The 19,191-nt window shown below is 43.5% G+C and overlaps 1 long non-coding RNA gene across 2 annotated transcripts; it reads left to right on the plus strand.

Annotated features, from left to right (window-relative positions):
• Window positions 1–646: 646 nt before the first annotated feature.
• Window positions 647–17,315, plus strand: LOC117076029. 2 transcript variants are annotated; one of them, XR_004434207.1, is made up of 4 exons: window positions 647–772; window positions 8,334–8,453; window positions 8,564–8,716; window positions 14,786–17,315. It is a non-coding gene; the product is annotated as an uncharacterized LOC117076029 (long non-coding RNA). The 2 variants fall into 2 exon arrangements; XR_004434208.1 differs by lacking the exon at window positions 14,786–17,315 and adding an exon at window positions 13,439–14,054.
• The last annotated feature ends 1,876 nt before the right edge of the window (window positions 17,316–19,191 follow it).

A 19,191-nucleotide genomic window follows, 5' to 3' on the forward strand; every position in this document is an offset into this window, starting at 1 on the left:
ATTCACCTTCTGCTCTATTATTCTATTTCATTTTTTATACCTCCTCCCTTCAAAGAAGTAACAAAACTATTTTCCCTCCCAAAACAGAATGCATTACTCCTCAACGGCAGTTCTTTTTCCAAGAGGTCAAAGGTTCCCTAAACTCTGGTTCTCAGCTCTATGAGGAGATCCCATTTTGTAGGCACAAATGTCTTCCTCTCATCTTCTCCCCGTAGCAGTAAATTACACAATTCGGCTGAAGACACTGTCCTTAACTTCCTGAGTAAGGGGGCAAGAGATACTCTCACCAACGCTAGTTTGAAGGATAACAAGAATCACACCGTGACCTCTTCCCTAACAAAATTCAGGGAAGAAGCAGAGACGCATGAAAAGTAACATTGAAAAGGCGAACACATGGTAAGCTACGGAAGACAGGGGGGTAAAGGCGGGAAAGGGGCTGGAAGGTGGAGTGGGATGTAGATGTCAGCCCTATTCACTGGGGGAATAAAGGAAGGAAAGGGAGACCCTGAACCCTGACAAGTGAGCCCGGAGACAGCAACGCTCCAGTCTACCCGCACTTCTACAGCAGAGGACAGAGAATTCACCCAACCCTCCAACCCCCTTCCCTGTGTGTCCCCCCGCCCCTCCCTCCGGCCCAAAAGGGAGAGCTGGGTTTGAAGGAAGCTCTGACCCTAGACAGGGGACATCCAAGAGGAGGAAGGCAGCGATGTCCAACCTTCTACGTCTCTCAGGCAGTGAGGGACGAGGGCACCGTGTCTGGGGAGACGGCGAGGTAAATGGGCTTGTGCTATGACACCTCAGGGAGTTGAAGGGTGGGGGACACAATGTCCTCTTTCTCTCCCACAGCCGGCCGGGGCCCCTCCCGACGGTCTCCCGCAGGCCTACAGTCGACCGGGTCGGTCCGCGGGCGTGGCTGGCCCTGGTCCTGGCTGCGGCCGGGCCTCCCAGATCCCCGGCCCCTCCCGCCGGCCAGGCTCCCGGGCCGCCGCCCCGGACACCGATGGAACGCGGAGGAGGAAGGGGGAGCCAGGCGACTGACCGGCGACATGAGCCGCCTCACCCTCTGCTCGGCCGACCCGCGCCCCCCGCTCCCTCTGGGGCCGTCTGGGGCTCCCCGCCCCTCACTCACCCCCCCGGTCCAGCGCCTCCTCCACCTCCTCCACCTCCTCCTCCTCCTCCTCCCTCCTCTCGGCCGTGGCTCCTGCTCCGGCTCTGCGCGGCGACGGCGGCGGCAGCCTCGGGAGCGGCGGCGGCGCCTCCTCCAGAACGCGCACGCACGCAGCACGCAGGCCCCGCCCCCTGGTTCTGCCCCGCCCCTCCAAGTTGGCGACAGCTGGGCTTCGGCCCCGCCTTCCCCGCAGCGTTCTGGAGTCCGCTTAAAGGAGCCGCGCACACAGGAGCCGGGAAAGCCTGAAACTACGGGGAAGGGGTGGGGAGTTTTAGCTTTGCGTAGGGCGGGATGGGAGGTGGGTAAGACCGGAAAAAAAATGAGGAAGGGTCCAAAGATTCAGGAAGAGAATTTGGAGGGAACGCAATCATTCGACAAGCCCTAATTGAGCACCTGTTAGGTTCTAGGCGCTGTTGTCACTAAGCGCAGAGGGATAAAGCCATAGACAGGCAAATACCCTCTTGCAAGCTGCAAGAGGGTAGTGGAGTGGGAGAGGGAAGACAGACAACAAATAAGTGACAAAAATTGCAGGTAATGATAAGTGGTGTGGAGAAAAATAAAGCAGGGGATAGGGTGACTTTACACCTGGTGAGATACTGCCTCTCAAAGAAGACCTTTGAGCGCATACACACGGGATGAAGGAATTAAGTCTTGCAAACACGCGGGCCGGGAGGAGGAATAGCCTTTCCAGGCTGAGAGAAAATCAGCCGTAAACCCAGAGGTGGGGATACGTTTGCCATGTTGCAGAAACAGTGAAAGGCCAGCATGGCTGAGCAGCGTCAGCCAGCCCGAGAGCAGTACCAGCTAGGCTCGGAGAGGCGGGCCAGTGGCCAGATCCAGTGAAACCTGTGGGCCATTATAACAGGAACTGGAAACCATGAGAGAAGGGTGAGCCGAGGAATGACCGCATCTGATTCACATTGTTAAAAGTTAGTCTTGCTGATGTGTGTAAAATACACAATGGGGAAGCACTGATGTCCTTGGAATACCAGTAAAGTAGCTTGGACTAACTAGCCTGGCAGCCACGGACAGGATGAGAAGAAGGCTATTTTATTTTATTTAGATACATTTTGATTGGAATGGATTTGGATTTGGGACATAGCGTGTGAAAGTACAAAAAGAAATCAGAGTTGATTCTTAGGTTCGGGCCTGATGACTGAGTTAATGGCGGTGCCACTTAATGAAATGGAGGAGCAGATCTGGGGTTGAGGAACTCAAGAGTCTTTTCTTACACGTTACATTTAAGGTGCTTATTATACATCCAAATGGAGATGTTAAATAAACAATTGATATATGAGTCTAGAGAGACACATTTAGGATTCATTAGCACATAGATACTTTTTAAGTCTTAAGTCTAGTTAGGATCACACAGGGAGAGGAGATAGCTGAAGGAAAGGACCAAGAGGCACTCCAACACTTGAAGGGTAAGTAGAAAAGGAGGAGCTACCAGTCAGGGCAGGAACACCAGGAGAAGGTGAAGCGTTGGAAAACAAGAGAATTGTTTCAGGAAGGAGGGAGTGAAGAGTCTTATCAGATATTGCTGAAATTAATAAGATAAGGAATGAGAATTTGAACACTGGATGTGGCCTGATGAAGTTGCTGATGACCTTGATGAAAACAGTTTCAGCGGAGTCATAGGGGAGAAAGTCTGATTAGGGTATGTTAATAGGATAGGAGGTGAGGAAGAGAAAGTGTTCTAAACAGCTCTTGAGAGACTTTGCTGTGAAGGAGAAAAGGGCAGTAGCCAGAGAGGTACTTGAGATCAAGGGAGGGTATTTTAAGATGATAAATGCTTTTGCTCATTTCGGTATACTGGAATGATTTTTTTTTTTTTTTTTTTTTTGAGTCTTGCTCTGTTGCCAGGCTGGAGTGCAGTGGTGCAATCTCAGCTCACTGCAACCTCCAACTCCCTGGTTCAAGCGATTCTCCTGTCTCAGCCTCCCAAGGAGCTGGGATTATAGTCATGTGCCACCACACCCGGCTAATTTTATATTTTTAGTAGAGACAGGGTATCTCCATGTTGGCCAGGCTGGTCTAGAACTCCCAACCTCAGGTTATCCACCCACCTTGGCCTCCCAAAGTGCTGGGATTACAGGCGTGAGCCACTGCGCCCAGCCGGAATGATTCTTTAGAGAGGTAAAACTGATGACACAGAAGGCAAGAGGAGACAACTGGAGAGAGTGTCTTCAAGTAGGTGAGAAGCAATTGGATCTAGCACACAAGTGAAAGGGTTGGCCTAGGATAGGAGTAAGGGAATGCATTCACACGCTATTTCTGGAGAGAAGGTAGAGTGTCTGGGTGCAGATGCAGATAGATTAGGCAGTACATTTGGTGGTGGCACACTCAGGCCCCTGCAGGGCAGAGGTGGCAAGTAGGAGCTGAAATCTAGCCCTTGCTTTGCCTGCAAAGCCATGTGCCCTGGTGGGGTCACATCAGCCTGGAGGAAGGGGTACCTTTCTGATTGCTCCACCAGGAGAGGTGGTGCATTTTAGCAGTCCTGCATATAACACACAGACATGCACATACACACACATGCATACCCACACACACATGTATGGACCTTTTCCCAGTTTCCACTGAGTGCCATGTGTACTGGCTGCCTCACTGGGATTGATGAGGTAAGATCTGTTCTTTAAACAATGAGAAGCTGGCCGGGCGCGGTGGCTCAAGCCGGTAATCCCAGCACTTTGGGAGGCCGAGACGGGCGAATCACAAGGTCAGGAGATCGAGACCATCCTGGCTAACACGGTGAAACCCCGTCTCTACTAAAGAATACAAAAAACTAGCCGGGCGAGGTGGCGGGCGCCTGTAGTCCCAGCTACTCGGGAGGCTGAGGCAGGAGAATGGCGTAAACCAGGAGGCGGAGCTTGCAGTGAGCTGAGATCCGGCCATTGCACTCCAGCCCGGGCGACAGAGCGAGACTCCGTCTCAAAAAAAAAAAAAAAAAAAAAAAAAAACAATGAGAAGCTGTTTGCTATTAAAGGAGACAGAAGAAGGTGAGAAATAATCGCCTTGAAGGGTGGAAAAGTAACTAGAGAAGCGTAGTATGGACAATGCTGAGTGCCCTCTTGAGTTGATGGTCATACATTAAAGTAAGACCACTCAGCAAGGCCATGTGATTCTCCTCCAGCCACATTCCATTGCTTGGGGATTGGAGGAGAATTGTATTTGACCAGGTCTGAGTTTTGCTGGGGAAAGCCGATGAGAGGGTAAGAGTATTATGTAAGGGAGTCATTATAGTGATAGACCTTGCAATTTAAGCTGGGAGGGAAGAGAGGGTAAGAGGTGGAGTCACTGGTTTGGTATGGTCCCTGTGAGAAGTAGTTTGAGAGGAAGTAATCAAACAAGTGAGGGCAAGGGGACTTTCCAAAGGTTGAGCATGGGGAAGGGTGAGTAAGGCGGTTAGGGGAGAGGAAGCACAAAGTATCTGTGAGAAAAAGGTTCAGGCTGGCTCCAAGGAGTTAAGAAAACAGCAAAGCCCTTGGGCTTCTGTCCTCGTCACAGTATATGTGAACCATTGGTTTGGAGAGGTTGAGGAACTGGATTGCCCACTCATGATCTTCAGGGAGCTTCACAAATGGGAGAAACTGAGTGCAGGAGGGGATAAACCAATTAAATCCTCCCAGGGCTGCTTTACAAGCTTTAGGAGAACACAACGGGCACTTTGCTTTCACTGCCCTTTCCTTTCACCAGGGATATCTGACCATTTGGTAGACACTTTATCTGACCTGGTATTTGACAGAAGCTAAACAACACCTTTCTTCGTAAATCCAGCTCCTCCTCTTCCTGACTTCCTCTTTTCTGTTCATGGCACTACCTTTCTCAGTCGCTCAGCTGCCAAACCGAAGCCTCCTTTAATCCATCTTCCGCATTCTATGCCCAATTAGTCCCTAAAGCATAGTGAGCTGCACTGTTCAATAAACATTGCACTGTGATGGAAATGTTCTTTATCTGCATAGTCCAATACAAGAGTCACATATGGCTATAGAGCATTTTAAATGCAGCTAATGCAACAGAGGAACTAATTTTTTTTTTTTTTTTTGTGACAGAGTCTTGTTCTGTCACCAGGCTGGAGTACAGTGGCACGGTCTTGGCTCACTACAACCTCCACCTCCCAGGTTCAAGCGATTCTCCTGTCTCAGCCTCCCGAGTAGCTGGAACTTCAGGCAAAAGCCACCAAGGCCAGCTAATTTTTGTATTTTTAGTAGAGGCAGGGTTTCACTGTGTTAGCCAGGATGGTCTCAATCTCCTGACCTCGTGATCTGCCCGCCTCCACCTCCCAAAGTGCTGGGATTACAGGCGTGAGCCATCATGCCCGGCCTAAATTTTAAATCCTATTTAATTTTAATTAAAGTTACATTGAAAGAGCCTTGACTATGAGATACTATATTGGACTGCACAGGTACAAATACTGTACTTTCTACACAGTGACCCTTCCATCTGCCCCCACCTCTCTAGCTCTATTGCCACGACCCTAGGTCAGGTATTGGTTAACCTAGGTTGAGACTTTTGCTGTGCTCTCCTGTCTGGTCTCCTGCTTAGTTGCCTTCCCTTCAGTCCGTCTCGTGTTCTTGCCAAAACTGTCTTCCTAAAGCATTGGCCAGATCATGACTCCACCCTATTTTAAAAACTATCAATAGTTCCCCATCAAATTTAGTACAAACTGCTCAATCTGGCACTTGCCCAATTATGTATCTCCATCCTACTTTTCTAGCCTTACTATACCCTTACACGTATACCAAACTACTTGCTGTAACTCCTACTAGCTTTTTACAAAGGAGTCAACTTATTAAGTTGCCTCTCTGCCTGCAACAAATGGCTTCCATTCCCTCTATCAAACCTAAAATCTGTTGAAATCCTTGAAGGCCTGTCTCATATTGCAGCTTCTAAGTGGAGCACTCCTCTGAAGTAGTTCCTATTCATTCCCCGCCTATGGCACTTATAGGCTGCCTTATAGTGCATTTTATGTATTCATTTTATTCTCATTACTAAATATTACTCCTTGCAAATCACTGTGTTTTAATTTCGTTAATGTCCCTTGCAATATAAGGGGCACCTTATAAAATAAGGTACTTTTCAAATAGCCACTGAAAGTAGTTATGCACTTTCATGAAGTCTGTAGAGCATCCATACCCCTGTCTAACTCTAACAGTAACATCACTAGCCCTCAAAAAGAAAGTCTTTATACCCTGGAAGCAACTTTTCTAACATAAAGTTCAGACGTTTGAAGAGAAACAGACCAGGTACATTTCTTTTCATGTTATTATTGGCTGAGAATTTCTTCCAAAGGCTCCCCAAACTTAGGGCACTTTTACAATTCAGTTCTAGTTTGTAATTCTAAAGAGCACAGTTATTCTTAGAACTGACAGGACCAGCATAGACACTTCTGGGACCAATTGAAGCCTTTAAGAAGATTGTGATACATATCAATAAAAAGAGGCTTCCATCTAATAAATGTTTAGAAAATACATTTTTAGAGCTTGAACTCTTAGGAATCTATGATGCAAGAGTAGAATTACTTATGTTATACCCTACAATGCCTTATGTACTTTTCTTATTGGTGCAGTAGCTTTTAAGGATTTGAAGAGCAGGTATAATATTTTAAACAAAAAATGTATTTCACACATACAGGACATTAGGCACATTTATTCAATGAGCCTTAACTGAAGCTTGTTACTTAGCAAGCCCTTGTGCTTGCTGCTGAGGATACAAAGACAGGAAAAATACCGTCCCTTCACTCAAGAAGGGCACATGATAAAAATGTAACCTGGCGTTGGTATGTGATTTTACAGTTTTCACAATATCTGATCCTACCAATGATGCCATTAAACTACATATTATTAGTCTCATATTGTAAAGGGAAAGACTTGCTTAGAAAGATTAAATGAATTTACACAAAAGCAGAGAGCTATTAATTGGCAAAGCCTCAAACTGGTACCCAGATGTTTGGGTATCAAGACATTGATTGAATTAGAATTTTAAGTTCCCTGAAAGCAGGTACTTGATTTTCTTTATTCATTACTATATTCTCAGATCCTAGAAAAGTAACAAGAATATAGTAGGTTCTCAGTAAGTGTTTCAGGAATAAGTATTCAGGAGCATGTGTCTGTGGGTGTGTAGAGAGAGAGAGAGAATATAAGCGAACCATATACTTTACTGGTTATTTGTATACTTGAATTAACTAAACTGATGTTATCTATATTAGTGCCACTCAAAATGTGGTCCATAGATTGTTGGTGCTGGTCCACAAAATGACCAGTTGACCTTGAGATAAGTACAGAAAATGAGAGTAAGCATTTAGAATCCTTTCTAGCAATTTGCCATTGCTATGATATCCAAGCAAGTGATTAGTGGACTTGTCTAGGTGAACCAGGGCATGGACATGTCTAAGTCTTATGGTTGGTTACATCAGGTATATATAACCTATGTACTAGCCACATAGCGTTTCATTTAATCCTATCATGTTGGCCACTTACTGCCCAACTTCTCCTCTTCCTAGATGTTCTTTACTATTTAACAAAGAGAACACTTCATGCCTTTGAAATGAAAGAGCTGGCAACAGATTTAAAACTTAAAAAAAAAAAAACCCTACATTTTCACCAAAAAAAGCGCTATCTACCACTGATCTTACGATGTAAAGGTATCGTTATGCAGTAATTAAGTATGTGATCCCTGGAGTGAGGCTACATAGCTTTAAATGCAGCTTTTGCCACTAGCTGTGCAGCCTTGGACAAGTTACTTAAACTGTTGTAGCCTCAGTGTTCTTGTCTGTTATCTGATACTAAAAAGAGTACAAAATTTCATAGTGCTTTGGTAAAAACTGAGAGAGAGAATGCATGGACAGTACTCCTCATAGAGACTGGCACATAATGACAAAATGTTATTTTATGTTATAATAAGTATACCTATTACTATTATTCTATTCTTGGGTTATAGAAATTCAGGCTGTTTGAAATATTTAAAAGATCTTGACTATAGAGGTAACTCTATAAATATCCAGGCTTGTAAATAGACAGTTACTTTTCGGTTATTCGCATTGTTAAAAGATGATAAAGATCAGCCAATTCCAAAGGCTTTTATATTTGTTTTTTAATGCATTGTGTGATTTGAGGGGCAATACAGTTGGTTTCTACATGGCCACTGAAAATAATTTCTGTATTTTCAGCTTAGGTGATCCAAGTGGTGAAAGAAGGTATACAGGCAGGTGCATATTTGTGCATCGTAAGAGAGCTAAATCAGACTGGAAGATACTCATGGAGAAATAAGAGTTGTTCATTTGGTGTATGTATTGCCTATTTATATGTTTTATTCAATGGACTTTATATATAAAGTTCTTCTAAGTTCCAGCCCACAGATTCTTTTCTGTTTCCTTCAGTGAACACTGTCGTCTGGAAGTAAGCTGCTACTCAGTCATGCACCTCTGCAAATCTTGGAAAGAATCAAGGATTCCTGAGGCAAGAAAGTTGGATAATGATGAGCACCAGGCAAGACACAGCTGGCCACTGGAGAGAGAGCCCAGTGTAGGCAGAAGGCCAGAATGTGCCAACAGTAAGTGAAGTCTTTTCTTATCGGAAGAGAAAAGCTTGCACTTAGCTGCACTATCAGGGAGAAGACTGGCATCAGACCAACCCAGCCTTCAGTAAATGGAGACAAGAGAAATCCAGGAGCCTAGCTTTGTAGATGTGAATTAACATCATTTATTCTGTAAAAAACAAAACAGAACAAAAAACTCAAGCATGTGTAAGCTGCAAATTAAACAACCCAAATATATGGATATCTGAATTTACAGAAGGCAGAATAGTGTGGTTAGGGTTGCTAGATTTAGCAAATAAAAATAGAGGATCCCCAGTTGAATTTGAATTTCAGATAAACAAAAAATATGCTTTTAGTAAAACTATGTTCCATGCAATATTTAGGATTTGTTTATCCAACAATCAAGTGTAACTATATTTTATCTGGCATCCCTAAGTGTGGTTAAACATGTAGGCTCTGGAGTCACACAGCATGAGTTCAAATTCTGATCTTGCTTCTTACCAGCTGTGTGACCTTGGGCAAATTATTTAACCATTCTGAGCTTCAGTTCCTTTGTGTGTAAAATTAGGATAATATTTACTTCATAGGGTTGTTGTGAAGATTAAATAATACATTTAAAAATTTACAGTGTTAACTGATACATCATAGGTGCTCAAAAACTATTAGCTATTTTTATAGGAAAGACAAACTGTTATTCATTAACCAAATTACTTTTCTTTAACTGACATTATGATTCAAGTACCTTTTAAAAAAATCTCTAAGTGGAGCTTTTTTATTCCCTTCTATTTCCATGGTACTGTCTCTTTATTTTACAACAAACTGAGCTAACACAACTTTTAGACTCACTATTTACGGTATAAAGGAACACACACCAAACATTGTACAATATCATCAGGTTTCCTATTCCTTCCCTTAGTACCTGATACTTGAACCCAATTTTGAAGACATTCTAAGCACAAAATTTCCAGTGAGAAATTTGGATAAACATTTACAAAATATTCCTTGAATGTTTACTAGATAAAAGTTAGGAGCCAATGACAGCTCTAGAATGGGGTTTTCTTAGAGAGAGGTTTTGTTACAATGGATTTTTTGTGATAGGATTTCTGCACTCTGTGTAGATCATTTAAGAATAACCAACTTGGCTGGGCGCGGTGGCTCAAGCCTGTAATCCCAGCACTTTGGGAGGCCGAGATGGGCGGATCATGAGGTCAGGAGATCGAGACCATCCTGGCTAACACGGTGAAACCCCATCTCTACTAAAAAATACAAAAAAACTAGCTGGGTGAGGTGGCGGGCGCCTGTAGTCCCAGCTACTCGGGAGGCTGAGGCAGGAGAATGGCCTGAACCCGGGAGGCGGAGCTTGCAGTGAGCTGAGATCTGGCCACTGCACTCCAGCCTGGGCGACAGAGCAAGACTCCGTCTCAAAAAAAAAGAATAACCAACTTATACAGAGAGTTCCAGTTCTTGTAATTGAGCTCTATTATCATGAAGTTAAAAATCAAACAAGAAGAAAGGGCAATGGGCTTGGAATAAAAAAAAAATATGTTTCTCCCATTCAGTGCAAGTCACTTTCTGAATATTTGCTTTCTCATTTATAAAGTGAGAATACTATCTTAAAGAGCAATAATTAAGTTAAATGAGATAATATAAGGGACAATACAGTACTGGTTTTCAAAGTAAGCATTCAATAAATGTTTGCTAATATGGATCTGTTATATTCAATAGAAGAAAAACTATATACCAGTGCAGCCTTACGGAAAGATTAAAGCCTGAGGCTTATGCTACTTTATATGGCTGAGCTAAAACTCCTTACTCTGTCCACGTCTGCTTTTGGATAAGAACCAATAACTTCCAAACAATGATACAACCTAAGGGGAATTCAAGGAAGAACTCCATCTTCCCCATCTTCAGTGAGTGGTGTTGGGTGTGTGTGTGTGTGTGTGTGTGTGTGTGTGTTTTGGGTGGAAGGAAGTAGTGGGATAGGAGAAAGGCCAGAAAAGGAGCTGGAGGGGTCCTTTTTCTTTCAGTATCTAGTTAAGCCAGATACCCAATTTTGTGTATAAAACTACTAGCTTGAGTCTGAAAAGTAGAAAACACATTTCCAGTAAATTTACAATATTAATTTTGAGCTGAGGGAGCAAATTCCAAATTCAAACCAGATTCAGAAATTATGACCTCAGTTTTTCCAGAGTTTCTACTGATTCGGATTGTTATAGATTGGCCAGGGGTAGACTGTATTAGGGGAAAAATAAGAGAGAGAAATAGAATGTACAAGAATATGTAAACTCAGTGAATGAAGTTTCTTGTGGTAGCATTTGCTGCTAATAAATGAGACTCAAGCAAAAGAGTATAGTATTTTGCTAAGGAAGAGTGAGGGGGTGAGTCTTAGAAGGTTTTGCAAGGAGGATTACCAAGGGAGTCAATCATTTTTGGCTGTAAGGTCATAAGGGGCGTATAGTTCTTCAGGGCAGTACATGAATGATGTTAAACTAAAGTAGTAGAGCTGGTGTTTACAGAATAAACTAGAAGGCGATTTTGAAAGTCAGTCAGGCCAGGTGTGGTGGCTTATGCCTGTGATCCCAGCACTTTGGGAGGCGAAGGCAGGCAGATCACCTGAGGTCAGGATTTTGAGACCAGCCTGGCCAACATGGTGAAACCCATCTCTACTGAAAATACAAAAATTAGCTGGGTATGGTGGTGCATGCCTGTAATCCCAGCTACTTGGGAGGCTGAGGCAGGAGAATCACTTGAACTCAGGAGGCAGAGGTTGCAGTAAGCCGAGAGCACGCCACTGCACTCCAGCCTGGGTGACAGAGCAAGAATCCATCTCAAAAAAAAAAAAAAAAAAAGCCAATCAATATTTATATATTGAATATCAACTCTGTACTCAATAGCCTCCCAGTGTTCAGGGGATACAATGACACAGAGTAGAGCAGCAGCACCCAGTGTGTCTAGTTTAGGGAGAAATAACCTGTGATCCTAGACGAAGACAGAAGAAAAAGATGGAAGACTCAGTAAGCAAAGGGTTAAGAAATCTTGAATGACTAACATTTGAGTAAAAAAAAAGTAAGGGTCGAGTTCTAAAACAAAGAATAGAAATAGAATTTGCTACCAAAGAAAGGGGCTCTTGCTAAAAAAAATAATAATAACGAAGTGTCAGGTGTGCCAGGGACCTGATTGAAGGGCTCACTTGGGCTTTGAACTTGGCAAAGGGCAGAGGTGAAGCATTCTCAAATCCTTCCCTTGCCTCCTGCACCCAGGGTTCAAGGTGTGAAGGAAGAAAAGCCAGGGCATGTGCATCCTTGACAGACATCTGAAACAGATTATCATCTTGCTGGGAGTTAGAGGGTTTTTTCTCACCGCCCCTCTGTTCATCCTCTGAGCTGTAATTGCCAAAATAGACAGATTATCACAAACTCAGCCTATGCAAGTATCTTTTAATGCTCATTTGCTGACTTTAATGAATTCCAGAACCAATTTGTGATCTTACAATCGCTCAGGTTTATCACCAAAAGAAAGCACTGTGAGTCTAGTGCAAGAGGTCAGGTCAGCAGAACTCAGCAGTGAGACATGGATATGAAAATGGATTCAAATGAACTCTTGTGGCCACTGTAAGGCCTCGCTGTTCTCTAATATCATTAAACAGAAAAACATTAGGTGCTGGATGTCCTGATGAACCAGTTCTTGTACAATAACGGTCTTACAAACTACACTCGAGTATCCTTTTGTTCTCTCTTCGAATTTCACAGCTTCCTCTACTCTGCCTAAAAAGGAAAACTCACATCTTTAAACTGTTACAATAAAACTATTGGCAGCCTGTAAAGTGAGAACAGAGCTTTGCCTTAATTTATTGCACTACACAGATTTATTACACATCATGGTAATAATAACAACACCGTGACTTTGCTGCCTGATAGTCTCCCCTTTTGCTCCAGTAGTAGTGTGGTGGTGGGAGCTTGGAGGGCCCTGTAGACTCCCTGTATGGTGCTAAGCACTGCTGGGCACACTCTTGGCTCAGTGCCATGAAATGATGTGGTACTACTGGGCTGTGCAGTGCCAAGATGTATGCAAAGCTGGTGAGGAGATGAAATATTTGGACAGAAAATACTGGAAGCCATTTGCCAGGTCTATATGAAAATAGTGTTTCCACAGTTGCTATTTGCCAGGAGAATAAGCATTCTCCATCTACCTTCTTCTCATAAAAGGTTCTTCGTGCTCTGAGAATGAAGGCATTTTTTTTTTAAAAAAAGTTTCCTTATCCTGAAATATGAGGAGAACCCAGTTTTAGAACCATAGAGGTGAGGAATTCCCTTAGGGGGCATTTTACCTGTCTTTAGGCAACACCACACCTAGAAGAATTCAGGACTATAAAAGTTAAATCGATTCAGAGAGAGTTTCTGAGAAACAGTTAACAAAATTCAGGGTTAAAGATGATCACCCTTCAGGTCAAGTGTCTCCTTCCATGACAGCCTCGCTTCTGGGCTGCTTCTCTGTCTTTTCTTATGGCTCCTGTGTCCTGGGGTGCCTGATCAGTCTTGGCTGCTTCCAGGGAAACTGCGCAGAGGCACTTGGGCCCTCAGCTTGCCCCTGGTGACGACAGTGACATCCTCACAGAAGACAGCATCCATCAGAGGTGCCCTCCTGCTGCTCAGCTTGCTCTGGAAGCCTCTCATTAGAGTTTCTAATTTTTAAGATAATGGGAACTAAATGGGGATTATTTTGATTTCCTCTTACCAGCCAACACTTTTGTAGCTGAAGCCTGCTGCCCCCAGCTGCACTGCCTGAACAAATTGCATCTGAGCAAGCCAAAGCTGCGGCCCAGGAGACTGCTGACATGACTTCAGAAAGGCACAGCCCAATCCTATTGCCTAATTTTCTTTGTTCCGAGGCCAAAACTTTGGCCTGTAAGAGTGTTTGGATTTCTGGCCTTTTGGGTGACCACTTTAGTACCTCCTTTCTTCACCTACCAAGAGAGAAACATCTTTAACAAATCATCAGTAAATTAATCCATGAATTCCAAGCAGTTGAGAAGCTCAGGCTACTGCTGCTTCTTCCATACCATGCTTGATAAAAATGAAAAATTCAATCCGCCCATAGTCCATCACCTGGTTGTACTTAACACAGAGATTGACTCTCTGAATATAGTACAAAGACCAAAATGATTGGAAAATTATGTATGCTTTACCTCTCAGAAGAATCAGATGACCTCAGTAAATATTTTTTGAGACCATTAGGCCCTGAGGATCCAAAGACATTGTCCCTGTACTCTCCAAAAGCTTTAGTTTTCTTCCCAATAAACACATGTACGCTTATTTGGTTTTGCATCGGCAAGTGGCAATCGGTCAGGTAAATTGGCCCTTGGGAAATTTTATCCTGCCACTGATTCACAAGCCACAAAAATGTGACAACTACCATCCTTAGAATACCAGTCATGCCCTACACTTCACAGGATAGGCTGGGTTTGGGTCTCCTCTTCCTCTGTTGGCTGTTGCCTCTTACAACTACTAGGCAAATTCTGAATCTTGGAAACCACTTCAGTCCTGTAGTCACTAACTGCTGCCTGGCAAGCAACCATGTCGGTGTCCTGTCTGAGTCCAGTGGGGAATTATCACTACTAACTTGAAGCTCTGGCAGTAGATCTTCCTCTCCCAAATGACCTCAAAACAATCTAACAGCAGGGAACCCAGTGAGGCAGAGTGGTGGCTGAAACGTATAAATGGAGATAAACATGGTCCCAGGTGCCATCAGAGAGTCAACAGACCCCAGGCTTCAAAGCACATTGCTGATTACTCTTGATGGAGGGCCCACAACTGTTTTAATCATGCAATTATTTTGAGGATAAATTGATGAGAAAGGAGATTCACCTCCCAGCCATTTTGCAGGGTGGCTATCAATAGATTGTTCCAAAAGGAAGAACAAGGAAAAGGGGACCAAAGAAGATAAATGAAAATACAAGGTAAGAAGTGGGTAGAAGCTGTAGCATTGTAAACAAATCCAAGCGAAAATTGTCAGAGGCGGGGAACTGTTTTTAAAAATTATTTTGAGGATGAAGATGACTTTTTTGTTTTGTTTTTATATTTTAAGGGCATAAGCTGAACTGTGGACATCCTGCCACTGGGAATTAAAGTAGAAAAAAACACAGAATGTAATGGGGACTCCACTCACAAGAAGAATTTGGATCAAAGCATGGCAGTGAGGGGAAGCATTGAGCAGGTGAAAGTGAAGCAGAGGCTTTAGTCCTGCAAGAAACAGTCGCCTGACTTTAAAGCATGCCTGTGTCACTGACAGCATTTAGCAGTGCACAGTGTGCAGAAACTTGGCTCGTCAGCCCTCCTGATGCTGACAGATAGGGCAGCTTCACTGTGGAGCACTACACAAGCTCATTTGCTGCCTTCATCAGTCTGTAGGTGCTGACTTTGCTCGTAGAGTCACCACCGCAGCCACAGGGCCTCTTCTCACTTACCCACTTCCTCCCCATTCACGTTGCTCCTCTCATCAGAGACACTAAGGCCCACTGGAGCCTGCTTTGCATCTCTTACATCAGAGGTTTGGGATGGCACATTGCAAATGATCTTTGCAAACTCTTCCGTCTGTACTCTTGAAGTCTAAGCAGAGAGGCAACGAAAAAGTGGCCCAGGAGCAAAATGTCTACATTTCTAAAATGAGTCTGAAATGAAGCTCATCGGAAAATGTAGCTGGAGCCAAAGACAGCTTTCAGGGCCAAAGTTGGGCAGGATCTCATAGAGTTGCAATCCTGCAAATTTTATTTGTTTTGTTAAAAAGAGAAGGAAGTTTTTTTAAAAGCTAGATAGTACCCCCTTAGTTGGCATGGTATGAAAAATAATCTAAAAGATGTTCATCATTTTTTAAACTGCCATTGTGAACATTTTACTGGGAGGAGTGGGTTTTGTATTCCAACACAACTGTTCATGCCCCAAACTTGGGAAGGGAGAGAAGAAAACATTTTATAAAGGAAAAAATGAAATATTTGTTACCTAAAATTTTCTACTTCGACAAAAATGAAAGTTCAATTTACAAGCTAAAGAACATTCTGCTGAATCTTCAGTGCACCCCAGAACATCCTACCAGTGGCCTCAGCTCTGCCAAACTTGGCACCTTTCATCTCAGAGTCCCCAGTAAATAGTAATTTCCACAGCATTCTAAAGTTGGCCAAGTCATTCAAATTATAGTGATGACAGGTTGGGTGATAGGTGGCAATTTTCCTTTGTTGTCATTACCCTTCCCACATACTGGGCAACTGAGACATGGAAGAACAGAGGTAAGATGTTGGCTTCAAGGTTCAGGACCAAATTGGTGGCGTTCCAGGAACCAAACCTTGAGCATTCATGTCATCTCTGGGAAGTGGCTTTTTGATTCAGCACTGGTACTTTCCAGTGTCAGCACTTGTATGTGTCAGTAGCTAAAACTCTCATCCAAGGGCCCCAGGCCCTCAGCCTCTGCTTCATCTCAGGAAAGCCCTCTGGCAGTTGAAGAGAATGGCATAGGTGGGGAAGTAGGGTGAGGCCTCAGTGAGTCTGATGGTTGGGTGCTTGAGTGGAAATCTAAGAGGGGAAGAAGGGCTCTGTGATTGTGATTACTGTAAGGAGAGCCGATTGGATTGGAAAGAGCTAGCAGGACTTACACTATGTCCTCCCTTGATAATGATGCATCACAGTGCCATGGCCACACCTGACTACACACTTCACTTGCCCTGCCCCCTTGGGTGTTAGGTATATCCCTTCAACTTTGGGAAGGGGCATAACATGTAGATACTGGGGTAGATTTTCCTGAGGTCTTATTTGTATCCACCTTTAATGGAAATAAACAGGACACTTATTTCTAGGTTGATAAAAATGGTCTTAGAGTAGCTAAATAATTCTGTGTCAGCTGGACTTTGATTGTGTTTTTAAGTGGCAGAAGAGAGGGATGAACAATGTTCACTAGGTAGAAAAGGTTACAGCGGTAGATGTTTGCTCCCTCCTATATTCTGCATGATCTCTTGCCTGATAAAAGTGGGAGAAAAATAAACCAACACACCACCTGATGAATGTCCCACCCCACAGAGTAGTCTAACTCTGTGTCTCAGCAGGAAAAGGGGAAAGAGGAAGAGAAACTGACATTTAATGAGTGCCAACTCTATATTGGTCACTATATATAAATAGTTGAATTTAATCCTCCATTAAAAGCCCCTACTATGTAGATATTATTATCCCCATTTTAAAAGATAACTCTGTTCAGCTCTTGCAATTAGGAAACCATGAGACCAAAATGTAAAAGCCAGAGCTTCCTGACTCCAAAATCCTCTTTCTTTCCTGTTATCCTGCTGAAGTGCCCATTTCAAATGAAGACCGACTTGATCCTGAACATAACCTACAAGAAGAAAGGGACCGCAGATGGGTACTGTCTTCTTACCCAACACAGTTGTTAGAACACCCTCAGTGACAGAAAGGGTCAGGATGCCAAGTGGTTGTTCACAAACGCTGTTTGGCTAAAGGATCTCATTCGCTGAATGAACACATTTCTTTCCAGGGTTGGGGATGCAGGTCATGGACTATGGAGGAAGAAACCCTATGGCTTGTTTGTTGAAAATTCAGTTAAAGTTTACCCTGAATCACTTCTCAATAAATTTACATATACCTTAAACTAGATGGACCTTTGAAATCATGTTACTCTTACCCTTGTAAAAAAAATAATAATAGCCACATTTATTGAGGGCTTATTATGTGCCAGGAGCTGTTCTTTAGGCTTTAAATGTGTCATCTAACCCTCCAACAATCCTATGAGGAAGGTATTATTATTTTCTCTTTTTTACAAATGAAAGGCACAAAAAGGTTAAGAAACTTGTCCAAGGTTACACAGGAGAGAAATGGCAGAACTGGGATTTGAACTTTCAAACCTGGGTACCTCTCAACTATACTTTCTGCTACCTGTCATTAGGGAAGATTGTACATAGATAGGAAGGGTGAGTTTTTTCCTGGGTGTTTGTTTCTTTACTTGCAGAGGGAGATATTTTTCTCATTTTCCATTTCTAGAATAATAGCAACCTTCTGTCACGGAAAGCACCAAATCCCTTTACCCACATTCATGTTAACCTGCTAGATAAGTCTATTCAGTACAATCTCTTAGTCCTCCTTAGTCATTACATAGCTTTATTCCTCCCTTTCCTTCTCCTCAGCTGGTCTTTGGCATCTTCCTTTTGTGTTAGGAGTGAGGGGTGATCATAGACAAGGATCTCCTTTCTCAGCAGTGGGTTACCACTCTCTGGTATGGCCATTGTCCTGGACACCCAGGACAACAGGTGTGATTGAAATCAGAGGGTGGTTGAAATTCAACTTCTCAGATACAAAAGATCCCACTGTGATCACAGGCCTCACCAAAGAGAAGCAGGTGGTTTACCCACACTGAACATTGTCATCGAGGTTAATGAACGCGTTCTTACATGGTCTAAATATAAGCATGGGGACCTCACTGAGGAGAGACCAGGCACTCAAGAAAGGTCTTAGAAATCCCACCCTCTGCTGTTACGGAGAGGGGAGTAAGCCAGATGCAGCAACCTCAGCTTCTGATTTTGACTGCTGAAACTCACATCTGCCTACACTTCATGTGTAAACAGGGTTGCAAAATTACTCACTCCACTCACATGCGTAAAGAACGTATAGTTTCTTTTTTCTCTTAATCACCCTGATCTCCCTTATGAGCCCTCACCTGCTGGGCAGCAAGAGAGAAAAACATAATTTTAGCTCAATAGATTTTAAAACTAGTCTGATGCAATTATGTACGCAGTTTCTTTAGGCTTAACTTTTTGACTTTGGGATAAAAGAGTGTTTCAGATTTCTTGCTTCTTCTGGTTTCTTCTCTGTAAATGGCAGCAATGGTTCTCAGACCAGATCCCCTGGTGCCCTCCCCATACTGCTCTTCCCTCTTAAACATGGTGGTGCAGGGCCATCTACAAAGCAGTGTCCTAACAAGGAATTTCAAAGAGAATGGGGAAAGAGCTCTCCTGTTCTTGATGTTCTCTAATCGATTTCATTCTTCAGGTAGAACACTGGAGAGGGGAGGCTAGAGAAGACAGCTTGCTGCCTGGCATGTGGCCACTCCCTACCTCTCATAGCACTGGCTGGAAGAGGAGGCTTGCTAGCCTCTATCACAGGCAGAGGAATATCCATTTACACTTAAGGGAAACTCTAAAATCAGAGACTTGATTCTTGAACTTCTAGAGATTGTAGAATATCTAATTTGTTTTTCAAGCTGTTGTGATTAACAATCCTGACCTGCCAAGGCATTAGGCCAGGCGAGGCCTCTGCAATGTGAGCTGAAAGAAGCGGGGTTTAGAGAGGAATGGCAATACTGTGTGTGACATTGTGAAATACGTATTTGGTCTTTGTGTTAGTCTGTTCTTGTGTTGCTATAAACACCTGAGGCTGAGTAACTTATTTTAAAAAGATGTTTTATTTTGGCTCATGGCTCTGCAGGCTATACACAAAGCATAG

The sequence above is a fragment of the Trachypithecus francoisi genome, unplaced genomic scaffold (genome assembly GCF_009764315.1).
Source record: "Trachypithecus francoisi isolate TF-2019V2 unplaced genomic scaffold, Tfra_2.0 Lachesis_group5, whole genome shotgun sequence".
NCBI classification, from domain to species: Eukaryota; Metazoa; Chordata; class Mammalia; order Primates; family Cercopithecidae; genus Trachypithecus; species Trachypithecus francoisi.